Here is a 21780-nt window from a genome sequence, read left to right as displayed (position 1 = left end):
ACATCCCTGGTCTGATTCTGTCTTCCTGATGTTTTCCTCAGACAGTTCATCTCCTCTCTTGTCTCGAGATATTTTTGACTTATACTTTACCATCTGCCTTAGTCCTCCTTAAGCTTTCCACACTGCTTAGAAGGTTCCAAAGGTTCCAAAGACCACTCCTTCTATGCCATATGGTCTGCAGAGCTGCTGGGCCATGCTTGACCTGAAGGAGGCACACAGACGTGGTTAATGAATTAAGAAGTAATGACCCTGTGTTTGTTGATTATATTTCTTCTGACTCCCCAACCCAGCCTGAAGTGGCGTTCAGCAAGTTGCTAACTTTTCAGTGTCGATTCAACAAGTATTAGGCAAGTACCAATTCTTTATGCCCTTCTCTTTAAGGAACCAATCCTCTCACTGGGGATACCAGACAAACATGAGAAACGTCTGTAAGACAAAAGAAGTCACTATGTTGGGCACATAAATGCATTAAGCACTTACTGTATACAAAGCTCTATCTAAAAGAAGGGTTTTTTTTAATAAAATACAATATAAAACTGGGTGTTATATGCAACTGATGAATCATTGAACACTACAACTGAAACTAATGATGTACTATATGGGGGCTAATTAAATTTAAATAAAAAATAAAAACTGGTATATGCTTTAGGTTAAATAAATAAATAAATAAATAAATAAAACATCAGTCATGCCCCTTCACCTAACTTATAAATACATTTGAGAAGCCAGTCAAAAGTAGCCTTAGAGATCATCCTACCCAACCCTCCCCCCCAACCCATTTTAGAGAGGACAAAACCAAAGTCTAGGAAGGAGGCATGGCTTGCCTCAACTCGAGAACAGAGTTAAAACGAAGGCACAGTGAAAGCTCAGACGCAATACTCTTCCTACTACTCCCTGCTACCTTCTAAATCAATCTGGAAAATCAGAGAACACAGCCCAAAACATTTTGCAGTAGGGTGAAATATCAAATTAAAATTAATCCATAGATAAAATACAGCACTACAGGCCGAGAGGCTAGACTACACGGAAAAATGCTACTGCGGCCTGTGGTTGAAGAGGACGTAGGACTTCACCGAGGGCCTCTCACCTATGGACGTGAACATCTAGGGTGTTTCATTTGTGGAAAGCTCTGGGAACGCTTCCAAGGAGGCCTCAGTATGTGCAAAAGCAGTCATGACTAAGACTGTCCCCAGGACCCTGAGAAGGCCTAGTGCCTTACAGTTTGAAGGGACCTCATCCAGGCCCCCACTTTCACATATAACTGGAAAGGAAACAATACCCTCCTCACAGAATTAGCCCTGATCTAGACCTAAACCCAGGATTTTTCGTCAAAGTCAGCATAGAGAAATAGAGAAGCAAAGCGTTGCAACTAGATCTGTATTTAAAAACTCACTCTGTCAATGACTGTCTGCTTCTCTCGATGAGAGGTGGGTCTAGGTGCTCTCCTTTTCTTTCTGTGCACTGTGACTTCTTGACCAATGCGATATGGAGGAAGTGATGCCAGGCCATTTTCCAGGCCCATACCTTAACTAAAACTGGCAGTTTTCACTTCCTGTATCTGGGGATGCTCACTCTTGGATGCAGCCACCACGCTACGAGGAAACCGAAGCCACCTGGGGAGGTCACAAATACACGTTCTAACAGACAGTCCCAGATGAAATTCCATCCAATGGCCAGAAACAACACCAGACATGTGAGTGAGGGGGGTCCTTTGAGGTGACTCCATCCCCAGTGCTGGGTTGAATCACGTGAAAAACCCCTAAGCTAGAACCCCCTACCCGAGCCAAGTCAACTCTACAACTGTGTTCTTGCTGTAAGCCACCATGTTTGCGGATGGTTCATGACCCAACAGCACACAACTGGAACAGATTATATGACATCTCAGCTACGGCACCAGCAGAGTCACACCTTGCAGGGCCAGGGGAATGCCCTCCTGGATGTTATAGTGCATGCTCTTGACCTGCAATTGATGCACGGTGTGTTTCCCTACAGCCACGTTTCGCAGGTGGACAGTCAAGGGATAAAAATGGCAGGGGCTCCTCTAATGATATGCAAGCGAAATTTTTGCTTCCTAATTGTGCAACTGTGGACTATGCTGGTCTAAATGTCTTAGATACCCATGGTGGAGCACTGCCACTGGGGACAAAACCATGGTTCGATTAAACTGGAAGTCAAGACTTGCATTCAGCCACTTGGAAGAGGTTAAGAAGAGGGTTACCAGGTGGGGTGACAGGTCTTGACTATCAGGAAGGAATTGGGTTATTCTTATATGATCAGGAGATGGAAGGATATGTCTGGAAGAAGAGATGCCCTAGGGTGCCTCTTATACTCCCATGTCCTATGATTAAAGTCAAATGGAAAACTACGACCCAATACAGGCAAGATGGCCAGTGACCCACACCCTTCAGGAATAAACTTTAGAGTCGCCCACCAGGCACAGAACCATAAGGAACCCACCTGCTTGCTGAGGGCAACGGGAATATGGAATGTATGTGGTCAGTGGGAGTTATAAATACAAGCTACCGCTGCATGACCAGTTGCAGAAGCGAGGGCCGTAATAGTTATGTTTCCTCCTTATTTGGATGTGAATCTATTTGCATATATATCAGGTCGTTTTTCTTGCGCTCTCTCATTTGCCCACCATTTAACATAAAATGTGTGTAACAGTGTTTAATCTTACATCTCAATATTTAAGCTACAAGATATCAAAGGATGAGTGTGACTTAGCTGGAAAAAGAATGGGTAAAGATGGATAAAGGACTTTGTGTCCTTTTTTGGGGAGAGTGTCCGTGTATTTTTGATTGTATATAAAAACATGTTAGATAGAGACAATACTCTCCTATTATCTTTATTGAGAAGTTAAATATGGCTAAAAGAGATATAATGGGTGCCAAGTTGACTAAGAGTGAAGTATGTACTGATCTAGTAAGCTGGAATGAGGCTTCCAGAATTCCCTGAACAGTTCCAGGGTGCATTGGCCACAGGAGGCATTTAGAAGTGGAAGGGGGAAAAATGGCATCTCTCTCTCTCTCTCTCTTTTTTTTTTTTTTTAACACCGTGAAGGTCAGTATAAAGCCCAGTGCTGTGACTCCCCCCTCCACACACACACATCGCTGTTCCACTGTCTCTTCTTGACGACATGGCTGCAACAACTCTAGCTCCCACTCCATGCCCTCCTTCAGCCACTCCAAATCCTGGGCCCATGTATACACCTCCATAGCAAAGGGGGTCAGCTTCTGCAGGTCACACATGCTATCACCCTTGCCCACCTCGTGTCCATCTTTCCTTCCCAACTGCCCACCTGCTAACTTCAGGCCTGACACCAGATGTAGAAGCAACAGGCTTCCTTAAACCCTTTAACTAGTTCCCATAACTGCACAAGGCCGAACCCCATAACAAATAGCTTGTCCATAGAATTTGTCCTGCTTTTCTGATCAAACCCTACAACAGGGGCCTCAGTGACTCCTTTCCCCACCCACACTGGTCTTCCTGCCCCTTGAGTATGACAAGCTTATTCCCCACTGAAGGCATTTTACACTTGTGGTCTCCTGCCTGAAATACTCCCTCCCAGATATCCCCATGCCTGGTTCCTTCTTGACAAGCACTCTCAGCTCAAATGTCACCTCTGTCAGGAAGCTTTCCCTGACCACAGCACCTGAAATAAACCCCAGTCATTCTTAAGCACACTACACCATTATTGTTTCCATGGCACTCATCACTCTAAAATTTTGTTTTTGTTTGTTTAGATACCAGTTGTCTATCTTTTGAAGCTTTTTGAGGGTAGAGACCTTGACTATTTTGCTAACCACAGTATCCCCTTGCCCTTTACAGAGCCGAACAAAGAGATCACCGGCACAGAATGAATGACCCACCTTGTCCAAGCTACTTTCCTCTGGGAGCTTCAGTACCATGAGCTGTCCATGGCATGATAAGGCCTTTCTCACAGAGCTGTCAGGAGGTTGGTGGTGCCTGGATATAAAGAGCACAGTACCTGGCAGGGGATTGGCTCCCAGAGCCTTGGTTACCTTTCCTGCATGCATGCTTTGCTAGGGACCATCTGGGGGGCCTGGGAACTGAGCAGGAATCACTAGGGTAGAATCAGACCTCTGAGATTCCTGAATCCCAGAAGGATACTTTTATTTTCTTCTTATATTTTCTGTTTTTGCAAGATGCCAGAGTCCCCTTCTGCTAATAGCGCTGGTGTGCTATGTGCCTTCATCTTAAAAACACTTTCACAGCTTCTGTGCCCGGTAATTCTTATTTCTTGGTCTTTTGCCTCCCTATCTACCCATGGAATCAGAGTCAATCCCCAGCCTCTGCCCAATGCTCACTGAATCACGCTGACATTGGTAACCAATTGATTTCCTTGCCTCTGCCTTACAGACACGGATGAAAAGAAGCACCATTTTCATCTGGCCTGGACGGAAAGCAGGTACTGAAGGCGGGTACCGATGCAGAGGAATGTTCTGGAACGAGATGCAGTAGTCCTGCCCATCAATAAAATCTAAATAGCAGAGTGAGTCCAGCTCATATATCCTATGTATGGACCTAGAAAAATAAAATATAAAGACTTCCTAAGCAGAACTGTAGCTAAAATGAGAGCCCGTCAGTGATTCTTCAATTCACTTTCGACTCCTAATTTGGGAAGTAATGAACTTGTCTCCTCCTCCCAAGCTGCATTAGGCATCCATTCGACTACAAAGTGGAATAAGTGGCTCCATCAGAAATACCCTTCTTCCTTCAGCTCCTAGGCTACAAACATGGAACATATTTAATGGAGTCTGAGGGATGGAAACAAGGCGCTGATTTGGCCGCAGGGTTTCAGGAAGACAGGAGAAGATGCCTTACAGAGATACATATGGAAACAAGTCAAGGTTTCTTTGGCCATCTTCTTCTTTAGGGAAGAAGGTCCTCATCTCACTGTTGGAGATTATCTTGCCCTATTCAGTTCCTTCCTCCCTTCCTTCATTCATAAACCATATACTTTTTTCTAAGTCATTTGCTAAGCATTGGGGCCTAGCTGTCCTTGGGAGACTCACACTTTCACGGACAGAAAGAGACAAGTCAACAGTCATCTCCAGTACAGGGTAGTAGGTACTGGGAATGAGGAAACATGGGGTGAGCCTCCCAATCCTGATTATGGGGGAGATAGAGTGTCAGGGAGGGTTTGGCTAAAAAGGCCTATTCAGCCAGGGCTTGATGAAGAGCAGATGTATGTCAAGAGGACAAAAATTATCCTGGGCACACCTGAGACAGAGCATTCTCATGGACAAGGCCAGATGGACAGGTAAGATGTGAATCTGGCTCAGGTTAAAGCTATCAAGGGCTTCCATTGCTCCTCATCTTTGAAGACCCAGCCCCTTCATGGTAGCTCACCCCTTGAGAGGAACCACAATACACCCCACATTGGGCCAACCCCCTTGAGGCTGTGACCTCTCTCACACTTCTTCCAACTCACCCTCTTCCCTCTCTCTGGATCACTATCCCCCCCCCAACCCCTTTGCCTAATGCACCCTTTTCATGCATCTACCCTTAGCTCATACTCAGGCAACCTAGATGAAGGGGATTGAATAGTACCCCCAAAACTGACATCCATCTGGGACCTCAGAATGTAGTCTCCTGGATTCCTAATGCAGCTTGGGAGAAGGCTTAGGAATAGCAGAGATTTCCACCTAATTCCATAATGTTGCAGATATAATTCCTTAAGATGAGATCATACTGAATTAGGGTGGCCCTCAATCCACTAACTGGTGTTTTTTAAAAAAGAGAACAGGGGTGCCTGGGTGGCTCAGTCGGTTAAGCATCGGACTCTTGATTTTGGCTCAGGTCATGATCTCAGGGTCATGAGATTGAGCCCCAATTCCTGGCTCTGCCCTCAGCAGGGAGTCTGCTTGAGGACTCTCTTTTCTTCTCCCTCTACCCTTCCCCTCACTTGCTAATGTTTTCTCTCTCAAATAAATAAATAAATAAATAAATAAATAAATAAATCTTCTAAAAATTTTTTTTTTAAATTTTTTTTTTAATTTTTTTTTTTTAAAGATTTTATTTATTTATTTGACAGAGATAGAGACAGCTAGCGAAAGAGAGAACACAAGCAGGGGGAGTGGGAGAGGAAGAAGCAGGCTCATAGCGGAGGAGCCTGATGTGGGGCTTGATCCCGTAACACCGGGATCACGCCCTGAGCCGAAGGCAGACGCTTAACCGCTGTGCCACCCAGGCGCCCCTTTCTAAAAATTTTTAAAAAGAGGACAGGACACAGAGAAATACACAGGGGGACAAAGGCCATGTGACAACAGAGGCAGGGGTCTGAGTGATGCCACTCCAAGACAAGGAACAGCAGAGATCGTTGGCAACTCCCAGAAACTGGGAAGAGGCCCCTTCCCCAGAACCTTCGGAGGGAGCGGACTCTGCCCACACCTTGATTTTGGACTTCTGGCCTCCAGAATCGTGAGAGAGTAAATCTGTTGTTTGAAGCCACCTAGTTCGTCACAGTTTGTGAGGGTAGCCACAGGAGATGAAAACACCTTCCCTCACACGCAGCCTCCCTCTCCAGCTTCTTCAGAAACACCCCACTGCCTCCTGTGCGCACACCCCGCTCGTGCACCGGCTGGAAATCTGAGCTTCTTTTTGGGATCACTCATCACAGTTTGTCGTTATTTATTTATTCGTGTGACATTTTTAGTGATGTTCGTCTCCCCCACTAGATTATAAACCCTATTATGCTAGGGAATCTTACTGAAGTCCTTTCCAAATCATCAATGTTTACCATGACGGCGGGGGGGGGGGGTCCATGAATGTTCTATTAACTAAATAATTACCAATTACACAGCTAAGTAACTGTAAGATTCATTTTAAACATACAAAAAGAATGGAAGAGGAAAGAGGTACCAGGAGCAAAAGAGAGAGAGAACCAGATGGTGTGGAATCAATAGGGAACGTTGGGACTTGGGTTCTATCTGCAAGGGATTCCAACAGAGGAAACTCCTAAAGCCAAATGGCCGAAACCAGCAGCTTTTCAGACTGTCTTGCCTGTGAGCCATGGTGAGGCACACCTCTTACATCATGACCCGCTCCGTGGACCCACGTATGGGGGCCGGAGGAGAAGCAGTTTAATGAGGCCGTTCTTACTCCCATTTTGTGAGCTGTGCCCCGATATTTCCTATTCTCCTCCATTCTGTGGGATGCTAGTTGATTCTCTTCCTTGTTCCCTTCCTCCACCCCCTTTCTTCTTCTGCTTCTTCTTCTTCCTCTGCTTCTGCTTCTGCTGCTTCTGCTGCTTCTGCTGCTGTTTCTTCTGCTTCTCCTTCTGTTTCTCCTTCTCTTTCTGCCTCTTCTCCCCCTTCTGCTTCTCCTCCCTCCTCTCCTTCTCCTTCTTCCCCTTCCTCTGCTGCTGCTGATGGACAGAACCCATTAATTTCACTTCACAACCAACCAACAGGCTGTCCCAGTACCTTCCAGACTGTAAGCACCACCAGGGCAGGGGTCGTGCTCTCGTTCACAGCTCTTTCTCCAGGACCCAGTACAATCCCCGACACTTGGTGACACGTTGTTGAGTAAGCGAATAAATAAATGTATCAAGAGTTACGTTTTGTGGAATATCCTGACAAGTCCTCTCTTGTCGCATCGGAACTGGTAAGACTGCTCCTATCTTTTTTCAGACCCTTTTAAAGCCTACTCTCTTCAAAGCTAAGGAAGGCAGATTGTATTTTATTAGGTGCAGCCCTCCCATCCGTGCCATTAACCACTCAGTTGGCTCTATGAGCTACAATGCAGATCTACTCATTTAACTCCTCCATTTAAAACCCTCTGTCTGTTTCTTTGCCTCTATAACTCACGTTTATCTGACACGTAACATGTGTGAGGGCAGACACTGTTTACAGGCTCAGGTTTCCAGCCTTACCTTGTCTTCTTTTTCTTTAATCCTCTTCATTCAGCTACATCATACAGTCATGATTCCCCTTCATACACACGACACCCTTTCAGGTCCCCATGCCTCTCTCTAAGCTGTCCCTTCCACTGGGAATTCTTTAAAAGCCCTTTGCCCTTCCCACTTGATCGAAGTAGAAACTCCCGTACATTCTTACAGGCCAGCTTCAAAGTGGACGCAGCCCCCTAGCCAATGCCACCAGGTGCCTAGAAGTCCTTGTAGATAGCTGCACAATTTGAACCCAGATATGCCCCTCCTTAGATTACTTGTCAGATGTATTTTGCTAGCTGTTTTCTCCCTGGCCTGTGAGCTCCTTGAGGACAGAAAAGAATGGAACGTTATTAATCTTCATCTTGTATCTCTGGCACTGAGCACACAGTAAGTGTTGAAGAAAGATGGGAGAATAAGAAGGAAGAAGAGGGGAGGGCTCAGATAAAGGTCCTCCACTTCCTTATCACTGCTTTGTCCTGTGTCCATTGCTATTAAGTTCTGTCCCCTTTATTGCTTATCCCAGCTTCTGAAAAATGAAATGATTATTAGGTTTTTACAACAATTTATCAGTTGGTGTGTTTTCACAGAGTTAGACCTCCAGCAGATGTCTGCCTCATTGAAATTCCCACTGGTACAAGATCTTAATTCTTTGCAGATTTTGAAACCTATATAGAAAAAGCATCATCTGTTATTTTGAGCCTGAAAATCTCTAACCCCTTAACCCTCTTTTCCCATTGAAATGACACTTTAATAACTTGAATTTTTATCATATGAAGTTTTTCAAGAACATTACATTCTTATTCTCAGAACAGACGCATTATGTCCTCGCTTTCTTTGGTTTCTAAATACTGTTCTCTCTGCATGGAGCTCTTTTTTTGCCCTCCCCTTCCCCTCCTCCCCACCCCTACACCTTTTCAATTTACTTACTTCTGCTCGTTCCTTGCCTCTTGGTTTGGCCAAATGAGCTCTTCCAGAGTCCCGAAAGACCTCATCTTTTCCTTCCCCTTTTTAACCTCACTGAAAATCTGCGTTTCGTGAACTCATTTATCCAATCGGTATTTATCGAAGGTCTGTATTATGTAATAAAAACAATAAACAAGGGGCACCCGGGTGGCTCAGTAGTTAAGCGTCTGCCTTCGGCTCAGGGCGTGATCCCGGCGTTCTGGGATCGAGCCCCACATCAGGCTCCTCTGCTATGAGCCTGCTTCTTCCTCTCCCACTCCCCCTGCTTGTGTTCCCTCTCTCGCTGGCTGTCTCTAGCTCTGTCAAATAAATAAATAAAATCTTAAAAAAAAAAACCAATAAACAAGACACAGTCACTGCCCTTTAGGAAGGTGAAATGTAGTCTGGAGGGGGTGGCCAAATTATAAATACACAACAGTCCACGGTGATACAGTCCAACCTTGGAACGGGGATGGGGGAGGGGAGGCTTCCCAGAAAAGTGACACCCAAGGGAAGACACTGAACAGAAAACAGCCTGGCACATCACAGGCCCTGTGAATACTCTTTGTTCTCTTATAAAACGTGAAAGTTGTGTTCTTGAGAAAACACAACTTTGGTCGGGAAAGCGTGTTACAATAACAATCCTTTCTTTTAGGAAGGAAAGAATTCAGAATAGAGAATTTCAGACTCAAAATAACAAAGCTGTTTTTCTTCCAAAACTTCCAGAGCTAAAGGTGTTTTTAATAGCTTGAAGTTGGTTGTTACTGCAAGCTAAAAAGAAAAAAATTGGTTTTAAAAATGTTTCAAAACCAAACCTCAATGCAGCTTTGTGTGCCCTGCAATTCGTCGGTGGTCCCACTTACGACCCCGACCATGATCTGAACGGGACTGCGTGGAGCATGTATCTAAGTAAACTGAAAGGCCCAAGGTCATAAGGATTAAAGTGCACGCACACATGCGCGTGCACACACACGCACACGCACACACACGTGCACACACACGCACACACACACGCACACACACGCACACACATACGCGCACACACGCACACACACGTGCGCGCGCACACACACACACACACACACACACACAACCCAACAACAAGGGAGCTCAGCAATGATCATTTCTTACACGCCTCTCTAATTCTCAGTGGTGTTATAACCAGTAGAGATCTACGCACAGCAGGTTGTGTATTTAATTAACGAATTTATGGTTTTCTAGCCAATGTGCACCTTGCAGATGCCTGTTGGACGAGTTCAGTATGACAGAGCCCTAGCTTCATCTTACATGTGTATCTTCTCTACCCCAGGAGTCATGATCTGGAAAGTCACCTTTTTAGGCATATTTTATTTATTTATTTAATGACTTTTTTAAATTATGTTATGTTAGTCACCATACAGTACATCCTTAGTTTTCGATGTAGTGTTCCATGGTTCATTCTTTGCATATAACACCCAGCGCTCCGTGCAATACGTGCCCTCCTTACTACCCATCACTGGGCTAACCCATCCTCCCTCCTCTCTCCCCTCTAAAACCCTCAGATTGTTTCCCAGAGTCCATAGTCTCTCATGGTTCATCTCCCCCTCTGGTTTCCACCCCCTTCATTTTTCCCTTCCTTTTCCTAATGTCCTCCATGCTATTCCTTATGTTCCACATATAAGTGAAACCATATGATAACTGTCTTTCTCTGCTTGACTTATTTCACTTAGCAGAAGACCTATTTTATTTAAACAAGTCGCATCCCTCTATTTCATATTTGAGTCCTGTAACTGCTGAGGGTCAGGGCCCCTCTCTGGCCCAGACCGGCTCAGACACGGCACTCTTCCTTGCCATAGATCTCTGTCCCTGGGCATCCCTCTCCCTCCAAGCCCAGTGGAATGTCTCTGGTTTCTCTCCTTCTAGAACTTGCCTTTAGTGAATTTTACTATTAATCATTATGGAAAGCAATGGAAATGGAGGGAGAAGTTCACAGAAGAACCCTTTATGGAAGAATATTACAAGGGTCAGAATTTCCCAGGTCTCACAGCCATGGCCCTCCAGTTCCCAACCTCTCAGAATCTTTAGAATCCACCGTGAGTTTCTGATCTCCCTCTTAGTGTCTAAGGACGTACTCAGCTCACTGTCTTTTCTCTTCTCTGCATATGCTGGTCCTGGATATGCTGTCGAGATGGACCCCCAGGTACGAACTAGAGTACATTGAAGTGTTTACTCATCTTAATGAGCCCATTGGAGTTTCTGTGAGCAGACAAGGAGACACAGGTGCATCTCACAGATTTACACAGTGGGCAGACACTTACTGAGCGCACACAATGCATCAGGAACCAGGTCAGGCTTTGCACACCCATGAGATGACTCTCGAATATCTTTGTTTGATTTCCTTGCATGGTCACAAAGGACATCAGTAGCATTCCAAATGCTCCCTCACTAGTTTAACTTCTCCTTTGGTGAATGGAAAACTTGTAAGGGAAGAGCACGTCCTCCTTCATCCCTGATGCTGTCTTCTACTCTCCACCCTCACCGCCTTTGGTAGGGTGTATGACAGATCTAACTGGTGAGTTTGGGAGAACACACTTGGCCCGCATGGAAGATCTCTCACCTGCGTGGATTCTAGTCAGTTCTTAGCCAAGCGTAAACTTCCCAATGATGGAAGGCTGCAGTTTTCCAGAGTTCTTTATGACTGAGTGGGTGGAGTTCACTTGGGGAAGCCACATGTCGCAGTCCTCTCAGATCACCCTAACAGGATACCACAGTTTGATGGCCAATACATCACAGCTGTTGGAGGCTGCAAGTCTGAGATCAGAGCACCAGCATGGCGGGGTTCTGGTGAGAGCTCTGCTCCTGGTTTGGTGGATGGCCACCTTCTCCAGTGTCCTCACACGGCAGGGGTTGGGGTTCTCCTTATAAGGGCACTAGCCCCATCATGGGGTCACCTGGGTACCTCCCAAAGACATCATTCCAAATACCATCACACTGGGGGGTGGGGCTTCTACATATGAATTTTAGGGGACACATTTCAGTCCATAGCGCCACGTGACTAAAAGACCTTAGGCCATATTGTCTGCCAGCTCTGATTAGTAACAAAGGGACTCCTGGGTGTTGTCCTTCTGGCTTACCTGTTCACCTTCGATCAGTTCCTCACTCTGGCAGAGAATAGGACTTTATATATTGAGCTCTTTTAAATGCCAACCGACCTACTCCTTGTGGAAGAAGATGGAGAGAATTTTATAGAATTCTACAGAATTTCCCAAATGGGATGCCATAGATCATCGGCTTTTTTTTTTTTAATAAAACATTAAGAGGTGTCAGTAAGGGGGGAAAAACATATCTTGTGGTCAAAGAAGTTATGGGACACTTTTCTCTCCAACTCCCTCTGAAAGTCACCATGCATGTGGTATAAGCCGTCCTCGCTCTTCCTTCCTCACAAACCCTTTCTAGCTGAACAACAATTAACCTCAGGCAGAACTGAAGCTCCTACATTTGGGGATAGCTGTTCTAGACCGTGCCCTTCATCCTCCACGGTCTCCTGACACACCTTTTTATCTGAGTCTTTCCTACATCCCTCTCAAATTTCAGTTGAAAGCCCCCTTGATCGGGGGAGAAGTTCACTTTTAACAAGACCCTTTCTTCCCAGTAACCTCTAGCAGTAGCAAGCTCATTATTCCGGTATCTCAACACACAGTCTAGGGAGGCCATGACCCATTTCTTTGAAATTTTCTACCAGGTTCACTCCACACACCTTCCCTTCTCTAAATGATCACCCTTTCGTGGGAGAAAGAAGAAATGTCAATATCTGCGTCTTGAGGGCCTTCAGTCTTCTTCCCCAGACATCAAACTGTTAATAGCCAGGCAAGTTTCAAGCTGCTTACAGCTGGATCAATTTCGCCCACACAACCTGGAGGAAGTGGGTCGTAATCACTGGGTCTGATACATCTGGGCAGACGGGCAAGTCGGCGCAGGAAGTCCGCTCCCGTCCAGATCAGGCGTGTGGACTCTGCTTGCAGATACCCCATGCAGCTCAGCAAACTTCCAGACCACCCCTGGAGTCACAAGCCTCCTTGAACCTTCTTTCCAAGCATGAGCTGGGGCAGCTCTTTCAGAAGACACAGCTTTCCCTTCGGCAGGCAGAGCTCCAGACCTGCCAGCCCTCCGGCTTCAAAGCCTTTCCCTTCCCTTGCTCTTCCACACTGCATTCTTCTAGCCAACCTCATGAAAATGGGTTTGGGCGGGGCGGGGGGGGGGTAATTTTTTTTTTTTTTTGGCAGGTGTTTCCTTTTCTTTTTTTTTTTTCATTATGTTCAGTTAGCCAACATATATAGTACATCATAATTTTTTGTTGTAGTGTTCAACAGTTCATTAGTATGACATGCTTTTAATCCTTCTTCTGCCTCCCTGAATCCTTTTTTTCTTGTTTGTTTGTTTTGCTTTGTTTTTTTGACTGCTTTGTTGGATTATGTCTCCCATCCACTCGGGAACAGCTTCATCCTCACTAATAAGAAGGAGCACAGAGAGAAATCCCTACGGACCTTTCACCTTCTCCCCAGCAGGGCACCCAATTTACTTTTATAGAACCCATAATTGATGAGAGCCTCCAGGCAGAAAGACAAACATAACTCATTCCCTGCAGGTCACTGGAGCTCTGTCCATACCTCCTGGGCAGCAAGATAAATGACAATCTTTTGTGGCACCTTCTAAAACTCCCACACTCTTAGCTGCTAAGCAAACTCCATTGTTCATCCTCTTCACCACCGAGATCTTAACGCAATGGACACATGATTTTGCAACAACCTGACCAGCCCCCAAGTGCCTCCTATTTACCAGCGCCCACTCATCTGCTAATACAGTTTTTCTTGAACTAGCTGATACTTTCCGAGCTGACACAACTTTCATGCATTGATGGAACGACAACAATGGCTCATGCATTGTGAAGTGCAATTGTTTGTCTTCACTTGGGATCGTGTTCTGAGTTTTTATTTGATTCAGACAGTTTCAGGGACATGAGACTCTACAATTGGTTCAAAGTTTCCTTCTTTTTGCCGTAGACCCACAGGGAATAAGTTGGAATCATGGAAATATTTACTATGGAATACAATTTGCATATTACCATAAAAGCACGCTGAAACTCTAGGAAATATACATAACAACGTTGGTATTAATGTGGTGGCCAGTTGGTATGGTTATTACATACTACAATACGTTGTAAAGGTAGTTTATCACATCACGAATAAGGAGATTACATAAATATATTTAGCTTCCTACGTGAAAGGGCAGTCAGAGCTAATCTTAACCCTAGGAAAAGCAACATTCGTTACTGTCTTGCTAGGTTGCTGGGGCCAAAATCACACACTTGTAGTTGGTGGTAGGGCACTCTCCGAAAGGAAATTAACAATTGCCTTGCCAGTCATCCTGGAGAAGTAGTCAATCTGGGGTCAGGAAATGGAACGGCTTTAGAATAGGGAAGAAAGAGACTCCCTCCTCTCTGAGGCTGAGAGCAGTGGCAACATGTAGAAAGAGCTGGAGTGGTCCAGGTGGCTGAGGTGAGAGGTCTCGGGACATGAGGGGACAGCTAAGCATAAATGGCAGCACTGAAAATGATATTTTGCAGGAACTCTCAACAGGTGGCAGCATCAGCACCAGGAGCACTGAGAAAGGGCTAGTTCCTGAAATAGACAGCAGCTCTAAGACCTCCTATTTCAAAGGAAAGATTGGATTTCTTGCTCCAAGTAGTCATTTGAGCATACAACGTTGATACTCTGGGCATGAGGAAGGCAGTGCCTTGTCACAGGGCTCGGGGAGGAGTCACCAGGGTCTGTCTTGTGGAACCAGCAGAAACTAGCTATTTGTCATAAGGACCAACAACAGGACGGACAGCAAATTGCAACAACAAAATTAGAATATGGGGGCCAGAAAAATGTACCCTTCCATGTAAGGATTACAATTCCACAAGAAAAGAGACTCAGAAATGACGGGATGTGAAATCATCTCCAGCAAGTAGGATGGTGGGAGTTCCTTCTACACTATTGGTGTGAGGGATGCATGAGTCCAGGCTGCTCTTATCAGCAGGTGAGATCAATAACCAAGATATCAGGGGCACCTGGGTGGCTCAGTCGTTAAGCGTCTGCCTTCGGCTCAGGGCGTGATCCCGGCATTCCGGGATCGAGTCCCACATTGGGCTCCTCTGCTGGGAGCCTGCTTCTTCCTCTCCCACTCCCCCTGCTTGTGTTCCCTCTCTCGCTGGCTGTCTCTCTCTCTGTCGAATGAGTAAATAAAATCTTTCAAAAAAATAAAAAAATAACCAAGATATCATAGTCAGACACCCATCACCAACCAATCAAATGAGCTGAACTTGGTAAGACATGAGCAGAAACTCACTGCGTTCTTTCACACCACTTTCCCTTTGAACCCCTCTCTTGACTTATTCCCCCCTGTCTGTGACGAAATCCCAGGAAGATCTCCTAGTTTTATAACTATGTTGTGGAACAAGTAGCCTTTGCCTTGGTATTAAAAAAATATATTATCCAGTAAAATATCGAAACTCCAGACTTCAGACAATTTAAAATCTTTCTTTGCTCCCTGTTCGGGTCAAACTTGGGTGGAGAAGCTGTGATGCAAAAGGGAAGTATAGTTCCTTTCTGTGTATTTTCCCTTTTTCTGCTGCCTTCTCCTCCACTCACCTACTCCTCCATTCAGCTGCTACTCGAGACTACTGTCTTTGGGAGAAATTCTGACAAGCCCTGTTTGCATTTCATGTTGGAACCTTATGGGTAAGATTGTTGCCCAGAAGCAACTCTTCTTTCTTCTAGGGTCTTTGTCGGTTCTTTGTAAACTCCCTGGATCCCTGGATCTGTTCCTTTGACGACTTTCCCCTTGGTTCCCTGGTCTCTGATGGCCCACTCTCCAATTCTAGTTCCCTCTCTACCCCTGCAGATGGCCTTTTTGGGGGGTGAGTCCCACTTGTGAATTGACCCCACATGCCCTTCCTGGGCATCCGCATTTGGCTCTCCAGAAATATGCATGCATTTTTGTACCACAAACCCCTAGAAGTCAGACCCTTCCCAGAGCAGCTGTTCTTGCTCTCAGGCCAGCTGGAGAGGTGTCTACCTCAGCTCTCGTTTCCAGAATTTTCGAATGTGAGTCAGATGCCAGGCTCTGAACTCCTCAACCCCAGGGAACACACGTCAAGTTCTTGAAATGTCTTCTTGAAGTTTTCCTTGCTTGGCTGGAGTTGTGGGGGAAGCAGCCCCCGCTCTATTGGTGAAGAGGGAAGTGGGGACTCACAGCTCCCTGGCAGCTCTTTCTCTGACAAGTGTTTATTTTTTAATCTCTCCAAAGTCCTTTATCCACCCCCACCTCTCCTATTAGCGAGGGTAGAAGGGGTTTGGGGAAGCAGTGTAAGTGGTGATGTGTTCACATACGGGACCCCCACAGACGATTGTGTTGTTCTTGACCTTTGAGGCCTCTGAAAAAATAGAAAGCACCTCATTTAGTATTCTTTTCTGTAAACTTTAGAACAAATCATCGTTCCATCATCTATGTGTGGATGTCTGGCTATAAATCCCGTTAACATCTTGCAGAACTCAATTTGCAAAACCTGGGCTAAGAAATTTTTGATTAATTTGCACCAGATAGAATCAGCCCAACTTCCCTGTGAGAACAACACTTACTGAGAGAGTCTTAACGCTGAATGATCCAAGACACCTACCACGTTTCACCGAAATCAAACTTCAGGATGCAAAGTTGCCACTGAGTTTGGCGTGTCTTCCTAGCACAGACGATTGGATTTGAATCCTTCAGCTCTATTTGGAACCAACAAAGCACAATTACACAACAATTGTTCTGGGCTTCTAAATGATGTCAGAGGATGGGAACATGTAAAACACTATTATTGTCCCATTTAGAGAAATTACTTAGGACCCCAACCTCACCATTATGAGGCTAATCAGCTTACTGGCCAGCTTCATATTCTGAGATCCTACTGGTCTTTCTAAAGACTCCATAGGGATTTGAAATGATGACGCCTCTGGACAGATAAATGTGAGAGAAATGGGACCCTGGGCAGGAGCACCTCCATGCCATGGCCAAGCACGGTCTGAATCTCAGCCCCCACTGACCCCATCAGCCAGGTGTCCGGAGCCCTGGACAAACTCTGCAATTGCAAATGGTGACTCTAAACCTATTTTAAATAAAGTTAATATTATCTCCTCCAGTCCCGTCCATGTTGCAGCAAATGTTGAGAAATCGATAATGCTAAGAGAAATAAGTCAAGCAGAGAAAGACGATTATCATATGGTTTCACTCATTTATGGAACATAAGAAATAGCAGGGAGATCAGTAGGAGAAGAAAGGGAAGAAGAAGGGGGGGTAAACAGAAGGGGGAATGAACCATGAGAGACTATGGACTCTGGGAAACAAACTGAGGGCTTCAGAGGGGAGGGGGTGGGGGAATGGGATAGGCCGGTGATGGGTAGTTAGGAGAGCACATATTGCATGGTGCACTGGGTGTTATACGCAAGTAATGAATCATGGAACTTTACATCAAAAACTGGGGATGTACTGTTTGGTGACTAACATAATATAATAAAAAATAAATAAATAAAGTTAATATTTACACTATACATGCAATAATACTCCCTATAAAAATTATTTTTTAATAATAATTTTTTATTATGTTATATTAGTCATCATACAGTATATCCTTAGTTTTTGATGTAGTGTTCCATGATTCATTATTTGCATATAACACCCAGTGCGCTCCATGCAGTATGTGCCCTCCTTAATACCCATCACCGGCCTATCCCAATCCCCCACCCCCCTCATCTCTGAAGCCCTCAGTTTGTTTCCCAGAGTCCACAGTCTCTCATGGTTCATTCCCCCTTGTGTTTACCCCCCCTTCATTCTTCCCTTCCTTCTCCTACTGATCTTCCTGCCATTTCTTATGTTCCATAAATGAGTGAAACCATATGATAATTATTTCTAATACATATAAAAATTAACTCCATTTCTCACATCCCAAAGGCGTATATGCTGTTATATTTCCTGAGTATATTTTAAGGGGTTGTGATCATACTGTATATATGACACTGTACAGTTCTTTCCTAACATAACATAACATAAGCTCTTTTCACGTTCTACAAATCTCTGTCAATCTTACTTTAAATGGTTCGTCCATAGATATCAATCAGAAAGACATCATCAAATATTAGAGAACTCAGAGAACAACCAAAGATAGCTGAAAATAAACAAAGAGCTCCAGGGACCGTCTTTCTGGAGAAGATTAAAAGAGAGAAACATAGAGACAGATGGAAACTTTGAGACCCATATTTTGGCAGGTACTTTCCAGGGGTCAGGGCACAAGTCTTGAAGGGACTTCAGAACAAGGTTCAAGAAATCTGGTGCTCACTGTGGTCCAGGGCTGTTTCTACTTGAGGAAAGCTAGATCAAACAGTGCCTCACTGGACCAACTCATGCCAGCTTCTCAAAGCCAAGGATAGCGTTCAGCCAAATATGCTGCTTTAAAGTCAACTGAAAGTCAAGTCTTTTTTTTTTTTAATAATAATTTTTTATTATGTTATGTTAGTCACCATACAGTACATCCTTAGTTTTTGATGTAATGTTCCATGATTCATTATTTGTGTATAATACCCAGTGCTCTAAGCAATATGTGCCCTCCTTAATACCCATCACCGGCCTATCCCAGTCCCCCACCCCCCTCCCCTCTGAAGCCCTCAGTAAAAACAGAGGCATTCTGCAAGCCTAGCTAGTCCTCCCTGAGATGTTCGGATGGACACTGAGTAGCATCAGCCTGTGTTTGACAGGAAGTGAAATAACCCACTTGTGAGTTTCTAGTCCCTGGAGGTCCAGGTTTGATGGCTCTCAGGGTGACCAGAGTAGAAGTTCAGGAAGAGCCTTGGGCAGGTGTTACTTGCAGAAGGTTGTGTTTAACCTTCTCAGCCTTTTCACCAGAGAAGGTCCTCATCCACCATGCTCTCTCCCTCCTTCTCTTCTCTCTCTGTAGAGGACAAACTTTGGCCAGCTTCCCTTTGGAGGAAAATTCAGGACTGTGCGTCCTGTGACTTGAGCTCTCTAACTCATTGAATGAACTCTGGCCAGTCACATAAATCCTTCGGGACTCTGGCAGTGACTTGTTATAGCTGAAGGTTCTTTAGCTTTTGTCTCTATGAAAAGGATGATCCTGTTAGATTTCAGGTCACAACTCATGCATTCCATTCAAAAAATGTTTGCTGAACATCCTTTGTAAAACACAAACCAAGTTTAATAATAAACTATACTAAATAATTCATGAGCAGAAACTTAAATTGTGTATATTTTCTGAATAGAAAAGGAAAACAAAGTTGTTCAGGAAAATCATGGCCCCAGCGTGAAACAGATGGTTCACACAAAAGGATGGAGTTTGAAGAAGAGTCTATTTATAAAAGCCTGGGCAGAAAGAGAAACCCGCAAGGGACAGTGAAGTACCCTGGGGCCAACAACAGTGAAAATTTTTACCTCCACTCCACCAAAGGGGCAAGGGAAGAGGCTGCTGTCAGAATTGTAGAGAGCTGTGGTTCTTAGAGGTCATGGCCTCCCCGTTAGAACTGTGGTTTTCATCAGAAGAGACACCCATTGCCAAACTGTAACCCAGAAGGACACAAGGAAGTAAATACTCAAGCCTTTTTCCCCTTCCCCCTCCAATTTTCTGCCAATGACTTTCATTGTCTGAATCTCACAGGAACCCAACAGCTCTTAGAGGTCCGTCTCTCAGGGCACAGGGAACAACCGTGGAAGTGTAGGGAGTGTCGCTGGGAGAGCAAATGAAGAATATTTAACACAATCCACTCCCCCTTTGTCCATTTGTGTTCACTTTTATCCTTTGGATGGAAAATTCCTGTCCTTAACAGGTGGAACACACAAAATTTTCCCAGCTATTGTATCATCACCTGACAACACCAATTCAGTCATTCCGCACCTTAAACTTAAAATATGAACACCAAGAGGACTCTTTATATAAGGTGGTGGGGTGGGGGTGGGGGGGGAGGAAGGCAAGGTAATAATTAATTCACCTAAAATCTAGCTGCTACAGTTCACACTTCAGTAACTAGTCACAAGGCATGGATTGATAACCATAGATTCCTTCTACCATGTCAAAATTACTATCTATGAAACATCTCCTGATCTTTTTACCTGATGGGCAAACCCTCACTTCTTTAGGCACTTAGTCATTGATCATCTTTCTCTATTGAACAGTAACAGTTTTCCACTGATCAGGACTACTGGGCAAGGAAGTACTAAGAAGGACCCAGATACTTTCCTTGGCTCCCAGATTGGTCTTCAATTTAGTCTATTTTTTTTTTTTTTGTCTTTCTGGGTGATAGGACACAATGGATATAAGCTGATTGCTTCAATTCCTTTATCATAAAATGAGTTACCTGGAGGCTTGCAACCTTCTAAAATGGCCCCCCATGATCACTACCTCCTGGTGGTCACACCCTTGTGTAAACCCCTCCCCCTAAGTGTGTGGCTGTGGCCTAGACTTGGGACTTGATTCTAATGTACGGAATGCAGCACAAGGCATGCTGAGATTAGATGATTAAGGATTTTGATCTCCCTGTCTGTCTCCCTCCCTCCCCCCCTTTTTCTCACTCTTCTGGCATACTTGTTCTAATGAAGCATGCTGAGGTGCTGGGAGGGACCCTATGGAGAGCATCTCCAGTCAACAGCCAAGGAACTGAGGAATGGAAGCTCCCAGTCCAATAGCTATTGCAGAACTGAATTCTGCTGACAACCATGTGAGTAAACTCGAAAGCAGATCCTTTCCCAGCTGAGCCTTCAGATGAGATGCAACCCTGACAGATGTCTTGATTACAGCCTTTTGAGAGACCCTGAAGCCTAAAATTCGGCTAATAATGCCTGTTGTTTTAAGTCACTAAAGTTCAGGATGATTTTCTACACAACAATAGATAAATAATACAACACATGGTATATCGTGGGCTCCCATCGTGATGGATAAGGCAGCACACAACATTCTCATTGGTGATCAGGATTCAATCTTTACAGTGACACCTTTTGTGCCTGTTGGTTCAGTAGCATAAGGAGCCCAAAATGTGTAGGAAAATTCTCAGTTTCAAATTTAACAGAACCATGTCTGTGTTCCCTGGTAGTAGCATTCCTCCCTTGGACACAAGGACCCCCAAACATGTTAAGGGTAAGGTTGTTGGGAAAGGAAGTGAAAATTCCTTAAGTATACTTTTACTTCCATTCCTTTACAGGGGGGAGACTACACAATGTACAGGTGGCTGATTTAAGGCACATACTACAACCTAGAAGTTCTCACCTCCTAGAGTGTTGTCTTTCAGCTTGTACCATAAGTGCTTCAACAGGCATTCCATCAGTTTATCAAACCAGCTTCTCTTCAATGATGGAAATTAATGGAGGTAAGTGTAGTGGTGTACTTCTTTCATCATAAAATAGGTTTCTTTGTCAGACACAGAGGCATAAAGTGTGGGACACCATGGCGATAGATTAAACATTCATAAGTCTATGACTGGTGGTGCTAGCAGAAGCTTGCAAGCAGAGAAGGTTAGTTTATATTTAGAATATCTATCTATCTATCTACACACACACACACACATTCCTTTGAAGATAAATTGCTACTTCCTCCATAAGAAAAGAAATACAATGGAATCTACATACATTAAGGTAGATGACTTGTCACCCAAAGAAAAGTGCCCAATCAGGATTCAGCAATGGCCTCTGTTTCAGAGGTGAAAGTGACCAACTAAGTCTACATGAGCGGAAGGTGAAGTTTCTCCATTTGGGGTCTTACAAGTTTAAAGTCAAGGTGTTGCCTGGGCTGGGCTCTTACATGGAAATGATGGAGAAGAATCCAATTCTAAATTTATTCAGATAATTGGCAGGATTCAGTT

Source organism: Ursus americanus, chromosome 17, assembly GCF_024610735.1.
Source record: "Ursus americanus isolate L20-20 chromosome 17, mUrsAme1.1.p, whole genome shotgun sequence".
NCBI lineage: Eukaryota > Metazoa > Chordata > Mammalia > Carnivora > Ursidae > Ursus > Ursus americanus.
This window is presented reverse-complemented; position numbering follows the sequence as displayed.